The sequence below is a fragment of the Microtus ochrogaster genome, chromosome 10 (genome assembly GCF_000317375.1).
Source record: "Microtus ochrogaster isolate Prairie Vole_2 chromosome 10, MicOch1.0, whole genome shotgun sequence".
NCBI lineage: Eukaryota > Metazoa > Chordata > Mammalia > Rodentia > Cricetidae > Microtus > Microtus ochrogaster.
Window position 1 is genome coordinate 61567610 of NC_022016.1, and position 13656 is coordinate 61581265.

The 13656-nt window shown below is 48.9% G+C and overlaps 1 pseudogene; it reads right to left on the reverse strand.

Annotated features, from left to right (window-relative positions):
- Nucleotides 1–4223: 4223 nt before the first annotated feature.
- LOC106143899 lies at nucleotides 4224–12593 on the reverse strand (annotated as a pseudogene).
- Between the last annotated feature and the right edge of the window lie 1063 nt (nucleotides 12594–13656).

Sequence of the window (13656 nt, forward strand, 5' to 3'; positions counted from 1 at the left end):
TGCACATGTGTAAAGATGTGCACAGAGGCCAGAGGAAGGCATGGGGTGTCCTCCTCTGTCATCCCTCCTTTCCTCTGAGGAACAGTCTCTCACTGAAACTGGAACTTGTGTTTTTGATAGCATGGCAGCCAGTCAACAAGCCCAGGAAATCATCTTGCATCTGCCCCTCTCAGCGCAGAGTTACAGGTCTGTGTGAGGCTGCACCTGGCTCCTGGATGGCCCCTGACGCCAGTCCTTTGCTTGTGAACAAGAGCTCTTGAACACAGGGCCATCTCTCCCGCCCCTCTATTTACATCCATGTGAATTTTCTTTCCCTCTCTTCCTCTATCTTCTCTTTGTTTGAGAAGGTCTTGCTCTGTAGCACAGGTTGGCTTGAATCTTTCCATCCTCCTGCCTCAGCCTCTGGGGTGCTGAGGCATGGGACACAACACCCAGCATGAGTTATTTCATGTATGATAATAGGCATGTGTCTAACTTTTTATCTTGTCCTTGTGAGTTTAAACATCTTTTCCCCAAACTGTTTGTGGCACGGGTGAACTGCAGGAGTGAGTGGGGATAGAGTGTATGCTCAACCCTCACACTCAGCCAGAAACCCGCTCTTCCTTTCACAGTGCGCTTCTTCCTCTCATGCTGCAGACTGGGCCAGGGAGTGTGAAGGGCTTTCTGGAGGAGGAAAATTCAATCTGAGCCTTGAAGATATTGAAGATTCCAGGAGCTGGGGATGTAGAATGGGTAAGGCTTTAGTCTGAGGCCTAGCACTGCAAACCAAAACAACACACACACACACACACACACACACACACACACACACACGCACGCACGCACGCACGCACGCACGCACGCACGCACGCACGCACGCGCATGCGCGCGTACGTTTCCCAACAGAAATAAAGGGAAAGGTAGAAGAGAACGAGGAAAGAACATTTGGAGTATTTAACCAGATTAAGGGCTAATTTTCCACTCCATATTAGTGGCTCTGTTGTCTCTGCTTGGGTTTCCCTGCAAAGCACCCCTTCCCTTAGAACCCTCTAAGGAATGTGGCCTTGCCCTACGCCGCAGTGGGGAAGGGTTCTGGGGACTCTGTGCTTAGCTCTGCAGACAACCCGAGGAAACAGGCAGGCCCAGCGGGACAGCAAGAGCTTTCCTATAGAGAAGCAGGTTGTGCAGACGATGTCTCCATTTGGAAGCCGTGTCAAACTAGGCTAGCTTGTACCTATCATCAGTTTCCCCGTCTGTAAGATGGTGCCCCCCAGCTGTGGTGCCATGCAGAACTAAAGCTCAGTCTGCTTAGCCTGCTGTCTTGCCTGGTGCAGACAACTTCCAACCGATCAGTTTTCTGCTCTTTTTTTTTTTTTCGGGAGGGGGAGCGAGAATTGAGGCAAATGATCTGCCGATTTCCCAGTCAAGGCTTGACTCCTTGGCAGAAAAGTTGAAAAGGAAAATGAGGGACAGTCACAGGTTTGGGGACAGAAGAAGCCAGGTGGATTTCCACTTTGGGAAGATCACTACAGAGATTCCAAGCTCAGTGAGGGAAGGGGTGTTCTGAGCTCAGCTCGGTATCTGATTGGCTCCTTTCCCCTCGGTGTGGACATCCAGCCTTGCTTCCCAAAGTGGCCCTTCCAGTTTGCGTTCTTAGAGAGACTTGACAAGCAGAATGAAAGGGCTGGCCCTCAAGCCTGAAGGGCTGGTGTAGCCATCCTGAACTGCAACACAGACAGGGTACTAGATTACATGGCGTGGCATTTGTATAGAGGCCAGAGAGGACCTTGAGTGGCAGTCCCCTTCCACCTTCTTTGAGATAAACGTGCGAGGGTTGCACATTACGGTATTTAGCCCAGACTAGCTGCCCTTTGGCCTGCTGAGCTTCTCTTGTTTGTATCACCCTTCTCATCACTGGCATTCTGGGAATACAGAAACATACGATGTCTTTGGTTCGGTGTGGGTTCGAGGGATCTGAATTCCTGTGGATAGCAGAAGCTTTATGCATTGAGCTATTTCTCCAGTTGAGGGGTACGGTTTCAGAAATTCTGGAGATAATTCCTTCCACAGGGATGGACTATCAGGTGTGTAGTGCCTCAGGACAACTGAAAAACTATTGTCCTTTTTTTGTTTGCTTGATTTTTGTTTTTTTTGAGATAGGGTTTCTCTGTGTAGGTAGCCCTAGCTGTCCTGGAGCTCTATCTGTAGACCAGACTGACCTCAATTTGAGAGATCTGTCTGCCTCTGCCTCCAAAGTGCTGGGATAAAAGGTGTGTGCCACCCCTGTGGCACTATGGTCTTTCTTAAAGAAATTTATCTATCGATCTATTGATCTATTGGTTTTTCGAGACAAGGTTTCTCTGTGTAACAGGCCTGGCTGTCCTGGAACTCACTTTGTAGACCAAGCTGGTCTTGAACTCACTGAGATCCACCTGTCTCTTCCTCCCAAGTGCTGGGATTAAAGGCGTGCACCACCACTGCCCATCTTGAAGGAACTTTCTTATGCACATAAATGCAGACAAAGGCACATAAATTTAAACATTTTTTTTAAAAGAAAGAAACTCTTGCCCATGAGTCATGACTTTGCTCTGGGTTGCTGCGCTCCCGGACACAGGTGCAGAATTACTTGAAAATTACTGTTCTGTCCACTAGAGGGAGACCCAGGCTAGAGAGACGGCGAAATGCAGCCAGCAGGAGGCTGATAAAGCCAGAGAGACCACCGCTGCCTAGCTGAGTGATGATACAAGCCCAGTGCGGTGTGGGAGCTGGCTTGTATCAGCTTGACGAGAGCCACTTGTTGCATTTTCCGAGCTCATGGGAGCTGGTTGTTAAACACAGTCATTAAAAATTAAGCCATTCAAACTTATACTTAAATCAACTCTATTAAAAATGACTGCAGCGGGCACGGGAGCACACGCCTGTAATCTCAGCATCTGGGAGGTAAAGTTCAGGGTCCTGCCTGGCATGAAGTGAGTTCAAGACCAGCCTAAACCATGTGACACCCTGTCTCAAAATAAATAATATAATGACTCTAAACATAAATTTTTAATTTTTATTCTATTTAACTGGTACCACCTCTCTGCTATGCATGGAGTCTTACAGAGTAGTATGCCACTGTCTGTCTTCAAAACTGGTAACTTGAAACCGGCCATGGAAGACTATTTACTGCATGCAAACTCACACAAGCTACAAACCAGGGTTTCCCATTTCTGATTCCCCTCCTCCATACGTTGATCTAAATGCCTGCTTAAGTCTTTCTCACACCAGCGACTGTCCTGAGGGGCGGGGCTTTTCTAGGTCTGCAGAGACACACTCACAGATATCCCTGGGAAGGGATTGGTCCATTTCATCAAACCAGGCTGTTGGGAGCCCCTTGAATGAGTCACAGCTGGGCTATTATTGTCCAAGCATGGCTTGAAGGTGCTAGCCTCAGGCTCAGGGTCTGCCGCCTGCTCCAGAGACCTGTTCCGGTTCAGCCCTACCTTTCTGCTTGTCTCGCAGCCATCTCCTGGCATGGAACATGCTTTCCCATCAGAAGGGGAGCTTCCTGAGGACCAGGGTTGGCTTCCACCTTCATCTATGCCTCCAAGCTGGCCTCAGAACACAGTAGTGCTGGGAGCATGCCTTTAATCCCAGGGAAGAAGAGGCAGGCAGATCTCTGAGTTCGAGGCCAGCCTACGGAGTGAGTTCCAGGATAGTCAGGGCTACACACAGAGATCCTGTCTTGAAAAACTAAAAACCAAACCAAACCAAACCAACCAACCAACCAAACAAACAAACAAACAGAAAACCCCACACAGCATACAAGGAGACGGTGAAGTGGTAGGAGTTAAGCTGTGCCACCTGTTAGCAGTATGACCAGAGAAAGGTACTTTAACCAACAGATCTGGTCTTTTGCCACTTGGAAAAACAAGGTGAATACTTTCTTTCTTTCTTTCTTTCTTTCTTTCTTTCTTTCTTTCTTTCTTTCTTCCTTTCGCTCTTTTTTTGTAAGTGCCTTTCAATAGTAAAAGGCAGCATCCTTTGACTTAGGGAATTCTAATTAAAATAGCATCGAGTCAAGAATAGACATCTGCTTCCTGACATTTAGACATTGCCTGCTACAGACCAGGGAGTACACACTGAAACACAGACCAGTCTTCTTGTTTCTGAGACGGTGACAGAAACACTCCTAGCCATTCGTGATCTGAATTTTGGTGTCTGAATTAAATTATGGTACACATTAAAAAATCATGAGACATAAATTACTCCTTAATAGCCTTTTTAAGATAAACTGTTAGGTCTGCCCTCTCTCCCTTCTTTTTAAGTCCAGAGATCATTCATTCCTGTTCCAGGGATGTACCTTTTGGGATTCTCCAAACACTCCATCAGGTATCCTCTCGCTAGGTGATGCCTTTGTTCTTGTTGGCATCTGTGTGTGAGAATCCAGCTGCCTGACCTGTCTTCCTCCCAAACAGACCATGGAGGTTTGGTCCAGTCTTATGTTTGCCTCCTTCGTCCACCATGCGGCCCTGGGCACACTTCTGAGCAAAAATCCTCTTGCCTTTCTCAACATCATCCGTTTTTAATTTGCTCCTGGGTGGTGATCAACGCCATAATCATTGTGACCCGGAGATTAACGTCCTGCTCTTTGAACACTTCTTTAAAAAAAAAAAAAAATCATGAGTGTGTGTGTGTGTCTGTGTGCGCGTGTCTGTGTGTATGTGAGTCTGTGTGTGTGTGAGTCTGTGTGTGTGTGTGAGTCTGTGTGTGTGTGAGTCTGTGTGTATGTCTGTGAGTGTGTGTGTGTGTCTGTGTTTGACTTGTGGGAGTCCCCTGACACGTGGGATCCTGGGATTGAACTTAATCAACAGACTTGGAGACAGGCACCCTTTCCTGTTGAGTCACTCCCCAACCCAGGTAAATCCTTGTGTATCATCAGGTCTGACTTCCACTTAGACACAATGAGTTCATCCAAGCAAAGCTCTCAGCCGGCTGTTTCCATACCCAACAAGGTGCCCCGTGATGTAAAAGGTGCTAAGTTAAAGGGACACACCTTACTACCCTGACATTGTGTGTCAAGGAAGGAAGTAGGGAGGTGGTAGAGCAAAAGACAAGGAATTAACAAGTTCAGCAGTGAGTATGTTAGTGTCACACAGCCGGGAAAATGTACCCTCTGGACATGAGCTCTCTGAGCCAAGATACTGCCAAGTGCTCCATGCCTGATAAAGGGCACCTCTTCCCTATGGCCATGTCCTCCACCTTTGCCTGGGTCTCTGGGGCTGGGATGCAGGCAGCCGGATGTGGCAGGCCCAAAGCTGCTCTGCAGGAAGCAGCAGCTGGGACAGTCCTAAGCCTCAAAGTAACGGAAGGGAGGGAGCAGCCAGCACCTGCATTGTGCAAGGCCCGCTCCCCGCTGAGCCACCAGGACCCCCTAAGCACATTCTTGGCGGGAGTTCCCTGCTCAGGGCGGTGGTTCTCAAGCAGAAAAAGACCTAACCAGAAGAGGATTGCTACTCTTTTATTCCCCAAGGAGTTCGCTTATTCTTTCACCCATCAATCACTGAACAGAGGCACTAGTAAACGCAAAACAGCCCATAATCCCATAAGCCTTTGGTTCTTCGAAACTGGAGGTGGTCTCTCAGGAGTAGATTGGAATCATGGCTTCTCTACCAACCTAGCGTGCAACTGACAAAAGAACTCTGAGCTGCTCTGAGACATTTCTCTGCCTTGGAGGGAAAGTGTGGAGGGAGCTCCATTGCTCTAGAGAGTGCTGGAATCGGTGAATCCGGTGTGCAGCACATCCGCTGCCGCCAGCAGGCAAGGGAAGGATCTTCAACACTAATTTTTATTTTTATTATGACAGAAGATCATTGGTGGGAGAGCCTAAAGCTGCACAATGCTTTAAAAAAAAAAACCTTTCAAATTGATATGCAATATTTAAAAGTTGTAAAATTTCAACTCAGAGTTTGGGGTCTTTTGAAAAAAAATTGACAAATGTGGAAGGCTGTGTTTTATAAGCTGTTGGGTTATCCTAGAGGCGGCTCTCTCTCTCTCTCTCATATTGTATTTTCGAGTGTCCTCTTGCAAAATGATGTTAATTGTTATATAAGTTTAAAGAAAACCTCTTGGGTAATTCCCTGTTGCAAGGATCTGAAAGATAAATTTATTTTGAAACACTGGTTTGTTTGTTTGGTTTGTTTGTTTCATTTTGTTTTTTGGTTGGGATCCTTGATTGGTTGACCTTTCTCAAAAATGGCCTTCTGGGACAATCTTGTAATAAAAGAATTTTAGAATATGTCATGGTGGGGCAGCGTGTGTACCCATGGGAGTCCCCAAACCAAGGAAAAGATCCGAGTTGGCACAACTGGCCCTGAGGCCAGGAGTCTGTAACAGGGGAGATGTAGCCATCTCCCATGGGGAGAGTGGCGAGGACAGGTGACAGACAGCTGCTTAAAAAATAGGACTGACGGACACGGAGCTGGGAAGAGGCGAGACTGATGTGTGTGTCTCTGGTTTGGGAGAATGGGCAAGAGGTGGTCGCATTCACTGTTTTGAGGGTCTAGAGAAGGGTCTACCTTGTAGCCTGAGAGAGTCAGAGGGGCAGAGAATCTGGGTCAGTAACACAGAGAGTGATGGACCAATAGACCTCCAGTGGCCAGGAGAGGGAGCTGGGTTTAAGAGTCATTGTTGGGCCAGGTTGCAGTGGCCCATACCTTTAATCCCAGCACAGAGGTAGGCCCAGGCAGAGGCAGGGGGATCTCTGTGAGTTTGAGGCCAGTCTGGTCTACAGAGTGAGGGGTACCACCAGCCCCAGGATTGTGTGTAGAGTCAGGTAGGACCAGCCATGAGAATCCATTTGTAGTTAAGAAAGTATATTGAAGAGAATTGGGAAGATGTCAAAGGAGGAGAGGCATCGGAAATATCTCCATCCTGCAGAAATGGGCTGCTCCTGGTATCTCACTGCAGAGGTGGACTGTGGAGTCGGCCAAGGGGACTTTGATTGGGTCCTGCTGTGGTCAGACAAAGGATGAGGTGGGGCAAGGTTCCAGGCAAGTTCATGACCTCTGAGTGCTCTTCCAGCCATCCAGGGCCACTTGACGGGCTGTGGGACCCTGCTGGGAAGAGGGGGAAGGACCCAACTGGCTGGAGTGTGAGCAAATAGGATTCCAGGACATTCCTCTCAGCCAGGAGTGATAGGGCTGCCTTGCCAGCTCCTCAGAGTGTTCATGCCTCACTTCCCGGAGCTCTCAGGCACACGGCTGAGGTCGGTCAGCCGGCATCTTGCTTGGGAGCCGGAGACCAGATGCAATAACTGGCTATGCACGGCTCACCCTCACGGCTTGCTCACCCTCATGGCTCGCTCACCCTCATGGCTCACCCTCACAGCTCACCCTCATGGCTCACCTTCAGAAATGTCTTGTCTAGCCCTCGTGCATTTCCTCTGGAGGCAATAGAACTTTTCCCGTTCTGTAAAAGAGGAAACTGAGGCTCAGGGAGCAGAAGTCACAGTCCGAGGACACGCAGCTAGTGAAAGGCAGAGCTGGAAGGGCAAGCTTGCCCTCTAGTTTCTCCCGATGTGGCCCCATTCTGCAATGGGCTTCCAGCCTTCCAGCCTCCTTGGTGTCTGGCTAGGTCCACCTCTCCTTCACACCCCACCTCCAGAGGATCGCCACAGCCTGTAGATCCTGCCTCTCTACAGACCCAGCATCTGCCCTCTTTCCCATTACGTATGGGTGACTCTCCATCTGGGACTCCTGGCCTGACTGTGTCGTTGGCTGCCTCTCTGGTCTCCCCACTGTCAGTTCCTTGTTTGTATCAGCAGCCAGAGGGCTCTTCTACAACACGATTCTGACCACATCACCACCCTTGACGTCTGCCAGTGATATCCCCTTGCCCTCTGAATAAAGTTCACATTCCTCACCAAGTCGCCAGAGTCTGCGAGTTCTTATCATCAGAGCTAACGCCACTGTCCTGAGCCCAGCTGTGCACATTAGCCAAGTAGAAAGATTGCCTACCCTTTCAGAACAGACCCTGTTCTGGGCTTTCTTGTTTTAGGAACTTGGCTCCGACCACCGATTCCACCTTCCACGGTTTCTCCCCGCTTTGATCTCTCTTACCCAACTCTGCCAACTGGCATTTGGACCACCCTTCAGGCGTAGCTCCATGCAGGGTCCTTTGCCATGATAAACCCGTCACCTCTGTAGACAGGTGAGCACCCGCATTCCTCCCTCTGTTCGCAGCACTGCGCCTGACATTCCAATGAGGTTTCGCCAACACGTGGTCAGACCACCTTTCTCGGGGTCTCCATCTCCTCCCTCCCAGGTCTGGTTCAGCCCCTTGTCCTGGCTTGCGTCTCTTCCAGCCAGTGGCAGTAGCTTTGGGCCTGGTTCTTGATTTAGTTCCAACTCTGATTCTAGCCCTGACCTGCCTCAAACTGTGGCTCTAGTCTTGGCCTGCTGCCAGCGTTGACTCAATATCCCAGTCTGTTAAGAGCTTAGCACAGCCAAGCGTCTCCCCACTCTCCTGATCCCCAATTTTACTTCCCTTAGGAGAAGGCCCTTGTCTCGGTATTCCTAGTCAGAGAGGATGGGAAATGAGAAGCCTAAAATAGCTTCCCATAGCCTGCAGTCCTTACCCCGGCCTGGGACCACCTAGCCGCAGCCAACATTCTAGCCCTCAGGATACTCTGAGTGCCATGGGAACCAACAGTCCAAGTTCAATGTCAGAGACTACCATTGCCAGGCTTGGTGGTGCCTTTAACCACAGCACTAAAGAGACAGAAGCAAGTGGATCTCTGTGAGTTCCAGGCCAGCCTTGCCAACAGTGAGTTCCAGGCCAACCAAGGCTACATAGTGAGACCCTGACTAAAGAAAAAAAGAAGAAGAAGAAGGAACTACCATTTACTGGCTATGAGGTTTAATCTCCCTGGCTCCGTGTCTGAGTGGATACAGAGGAGCAAAGGTGTATTTCTATGGCCTGATGCACTCAGGCCCTGGTTCTATCCTCCATGCCTGAAGAGAATAAGATGAAAAGGAGATCCAATGTGGGAATGACAGGAAACCAAGCTGTGGCTGTCCAGGTTCAGTGCCTGCAACGTGAGGACTGTGAAGCCTTTTGCCCTGTCCTCTGGTCCCCTGGGTCAACTGCTATTGCACAAGGGCTTCTTCTGCCCCCGTGGCATTGGTGGGCCAGGCACAGGTTGGCTTCCAGGCTGCTGACTGGGACTGTAGTCTCCAGGGTATCTTGTAGAGTAGATACAGAGCCCAGGCATCATGCTGGATCTCCTGCCAGAACTCCATGTCCCTGACGTCAGGAACACACAATGGTTCATAGGGTAGTAGGGGAAAGGCCAGTCTTCCTTCTTTCTTATGGGCCATGTAGATATGTTTGGGTTGGAGTAATGGAGACATTGTCAACTCTTCTCCAACTTCCTCTCTGAGTCTCTGTCTCCTTCTAGCTCAAAGGGCAAAGATTCCTATGGATATAAGAACTTGGCACCAGGAGTGGTGGCACATGCCTTTAATCCCAGCACTCAGGAGGATCTCTGTGAGTTCGAGGCCAGCCTGGTCTATATGGTGAGTTCCAGAATAGTCAGGGCTACATGTTATACAAAAAGATCTTGTCTCAAAAACAACAACCAAAAGAAAAACGTCAGGCGATGGCAGCACAAGTTTTTTTTTATCCCAGTACTGAAGAGAAAGAGACAGGCAGATCTCTGTGAGTTTGAGGCCAGCCTGGTCTACAGAGTGAGCTCCAGGACAGCCAGGAGTACACGAAGAAAGTCCATCTTGGAAAGAAAGAAAAAAAAAAGAGCTTGGGAACTTTGCTTCGAAAACATAGGGATCAGTGTTGGTAGAGGCCTGGATATGTGTGGGTGAATGAGTAGCTAGCTATAGGTACATGTGTGGTATACATACATATAACATGAAATAGAGAGAGAGGGCATGGACATGTTAGAATATTGCATGTTTAGTGTGTCTATGTCTGCAATGCGTGTGCTGGGGTATGGAGTCTATAGGGTCTATATGTGATATGTGTAGGGGGAAGGCTCTGCCTTTATGTCACAGGTGTGTGGCAGATGACTTGTGTGTGTGGCAGATGAGACTTGTGTGTGAGAACAAGTATGTCTATGAAGACATGGAATCAGATAAGGGCCTGGGTGTCCATGTGTATTAAGTCTGTATACCATGTATGCCTGTTTGTGGAAGGGGTCAGGGAACAGTGAGTTGTGGTGCTCTGTCAGGCAGTAAGCAGGTGTTGAAATATTCGGGATGTCCAGCTGAACTCTCTGAGGTGACCTGAGCCAAAGTCATTGTCCACTTGTTATATAGGAAGAAAGAAGGGCGGTAGAGACAGAGCTGTGGGGACTGAGTTCACTCCTAAGAGCCAGAGTTGCTGTGCCCAGCTGGCTGCCCTGCCCTCATGTCTGTGGCCACATCAGGGAAATAAACACAACCTTTGGATGGCCTGTGATATGTCTGGGGAGGAGGCCCCAACTGGCAGTTTGTGTAGCCTCAGCACCCCACAAATTGCCCTGCTGTTGACCAGCAGCTGAGGTGCTAGGGCCAATGGCCATCCTGACAGTGACCACTCCTGGGTTCTTTGTTCAGCGCGTGTGGCCAGCTTCTGGCTTTCCAGAGCTTCCTTGCCTAGGGCACTTGGTCTAATTACAAATCGATATCTCTTGAAACTCAAGCCTTTGCCAGGGAAATCTAGGGACACTCTTAGGTCCAAAATGTACATGGGCTGCTTTCTGCAGGAATACAATTCTGCTCCAGCAGGCAGGGGCCACTTCTCCCTTCTCAAGATGACTAAAATGTGTGATCTTGGGGCCTGGGGAGATAGCTCAGCGGTAAGCATGCATGCTCAAACGTGAGGGCCTCCCCCACAGATCCCAGCAATCCTTACAAAGCGCTGGAGAAGTCACATGTGCTGCCTCTCTAACCCCAGCACTGCTGGGGACAGGGACAGGGACCATTGGGACTTTCCAGGTGCCAGCCTAGTTCCAGGATTAGAGAAAGATTTTATCTAGAGGGGATAGGGCAGAGAGGGAAAGAGTGGGATGCGGGGCACATCCCCCCAACCTCCCAAGCACCAGCACTTTCAGAAGGGCTCCCTGTGAATGGGGCTGTGACTCGCGTGCACAGAGATCTGGGTTCAACCCACAGCAAAGCACAAGCGGCGTGGCTGCACACACCTGGGCGGTACACACCTGGGCAGTACACACCTGTACTCTCCTCAGCACTCTGGAGTGAGAGGCAGGTAGAGCGACAGTTCAAGGTCATCCTCAGCTGCCGACCCGATTCAAGGCCTGGGTTACTCGCTGTTGCCTCAAAGAAAATAAAATCCTTGAATGCCCTGTGTAGTCTAAACACCCTTTTCTGCCTGGTTAATTCGGACTCTTATCTCAATTTCAGTGTCAGCTCGGCCGAAGCCTTTCTGAAACTGCAACTACTTGTTGTTCCTTAAGAGCCATTACTGGACTTGCCACTGAAGTTTATTTTGTAGCTGCCCCAATGGCTGGCATGGAGTAAAAACATCTTTATTTTCCAGAATTCCTTGCAGTTAGGTGTGGCTGTGTGACTGAGTCCTGGCCAACAGCTTAGGCAGAAGTCATTTGTGCCACTTTGGGGAACTGGTGACAAATGGGGGGTGCGCTGCTTCCCACTCCACCTCCTTAGGTTGGCTAGAGTCTGCCTGACTATCGGGCCCTGGCGGTGGAAGTATCTGTCGTGCAGGATGGCAGGGGTTGGAAGAGAGGCATAATAAAAAGAACAGGGACTTTTATGACCTTGGAGCTACTGCACTAGCTCTGAACTAATACTCATTTCCAGACTTACAACTAGTTGAAATGTGTGTACGTGTGTGTGTGTGTGTGTGTGTATGTGTGTGTGTACATGCCTGTGTGCATGTATACGTACGCGCAGGAACAGACATGCATGTGAAAATGTGGGTACACTTTTGGGAGTTGGTTCTCTCCTTCTTCCATGTGATTTCTGGGGATCAAACTCATGCCATCAGCCGAGCTTGCTGGCAGGCGCCGTTACTCACTGGGCTAGCTCACTGGCCTGGATTTGAGCTTTTCAATTTGTCACCTATAGCCAAATCTAACTGATATAAGGCTCTTAGATTAGCCAACATGTATTTCCCAGCTTTCTCTGTAGACACTCTGTATTCTAACTGTTTAATATATGTGCTTGTTAGGTCCTGAGCTCACAGGTTAAGGTTCACATTGTCTTCTAGACACGTGTCCTAACAAAGGACATGCTAATTTGATGAATAAGAGTCTAAAATACACATTTCAGCACCTGGATAGAAACAGGCTATAGATCTGGCCCGCTGATCGTACAGTCGAGATGGTTGTTGCAATGGTGGAAGAGGATGACGCAGACAAGAGGATTAAGAGAAGAGGCCCTCTGAATACTATCATTTAAGGACACCTTGAGGCAGAAAAGTCTTTGAATAAGACTGGGCGGGAGAGTCCGTGCGTGGGCAAGATCCAGGCAAAAGGCCACGGAGTATGTGTGACCACATCATCTCTACTAACCATTCACAATGGTCTGGAGCTGCAAAAGGAACCTTCGGAACTGGCCCAAGATGGTGGAAGAAGGCACTGACAGGTGTCTCAGCATCCTGGGCAAAAGGATCAGGAAAAAAAAATCTCGAAGACAGGCTGGGCGTGGTAGTGGATGTCTTTAAACCCAGAGCCAGCACTTGGGGGGCAGAAGCAGGTAGATCTCTGTGAATTCAACGCCAGTCTGGTCTACAAAGAGAGTTCCAGGACAGCCAGAACTATTATATAGAGATACCTTGTCTTGAAAAACAAAACAAACAAACAAACAACAACAATAACAAAATCTTGAAGCCAGAGGGGTAGAGGGCTGGTGAGTGCTAAGGGCTTAGGCAGCAGGCCATGTGGGAAGGAAGGTGCACATAAAGGAGCTGAGAACTAGACAGTCTTTTTAAAAGCACAATGAAGTCTCACCAAAGCTAGGATTCAAGATAAACTCACCAAATAGTTGGGTTTTTTTTATTTGTTTTTGTTTGTTGTTTTGTTTTGTTTTCTTTTGTAGAACTCCAAGAATCCCAGAGTCATTTCCTAGATGCTTGGGCTCCCACAATCCCCTCCCTGCTTTCTCTCTCTTTTGAAGCTCTCAGTGGAGTTGAGCCTGATAAATGCCAATACTCCCTGGGGCTCACTGCTGCTGAGAAACCTCCAGAAGACCTGACCAGAGAGCGGGTGTGTATCTCTGGTCTGCACAGAGGCTACTGTCCAAAGTCAAGGGCATTGGTGTTGACAGAAAGGCACAGGATTCTAGAGTCAGGGGGCCTGGGTTTGCATCTTGACTCCCTAGTTCAGCAGCTCTGGGACCAACAAGATGCTTAACTTTTCCAAGTCTCAGTTTCCCTGTCTGTAGAGATAAGATAATAAAGAGTCTACTTCCTGGGATTGCTATGAATTAAAATGAGAAAACGCATATGAATCCCTTAGCTCGGTGCTGGGCCTCAGATGAGTAGTTAACAAAGGTTGCTGATTGTGACTTTTAGTATTATGGTTCTTGCATTCATAAACTCTTTTAGCAAGTGAGCACTAGGCATCCTCTCCTGGCGTGGGCTCAGTGCATCAGCCCCAATATATTCCGAAGACTTCCTCAAGGTACACGTAGTTTGCTCTGCGCTGACAGCCCTTACCTC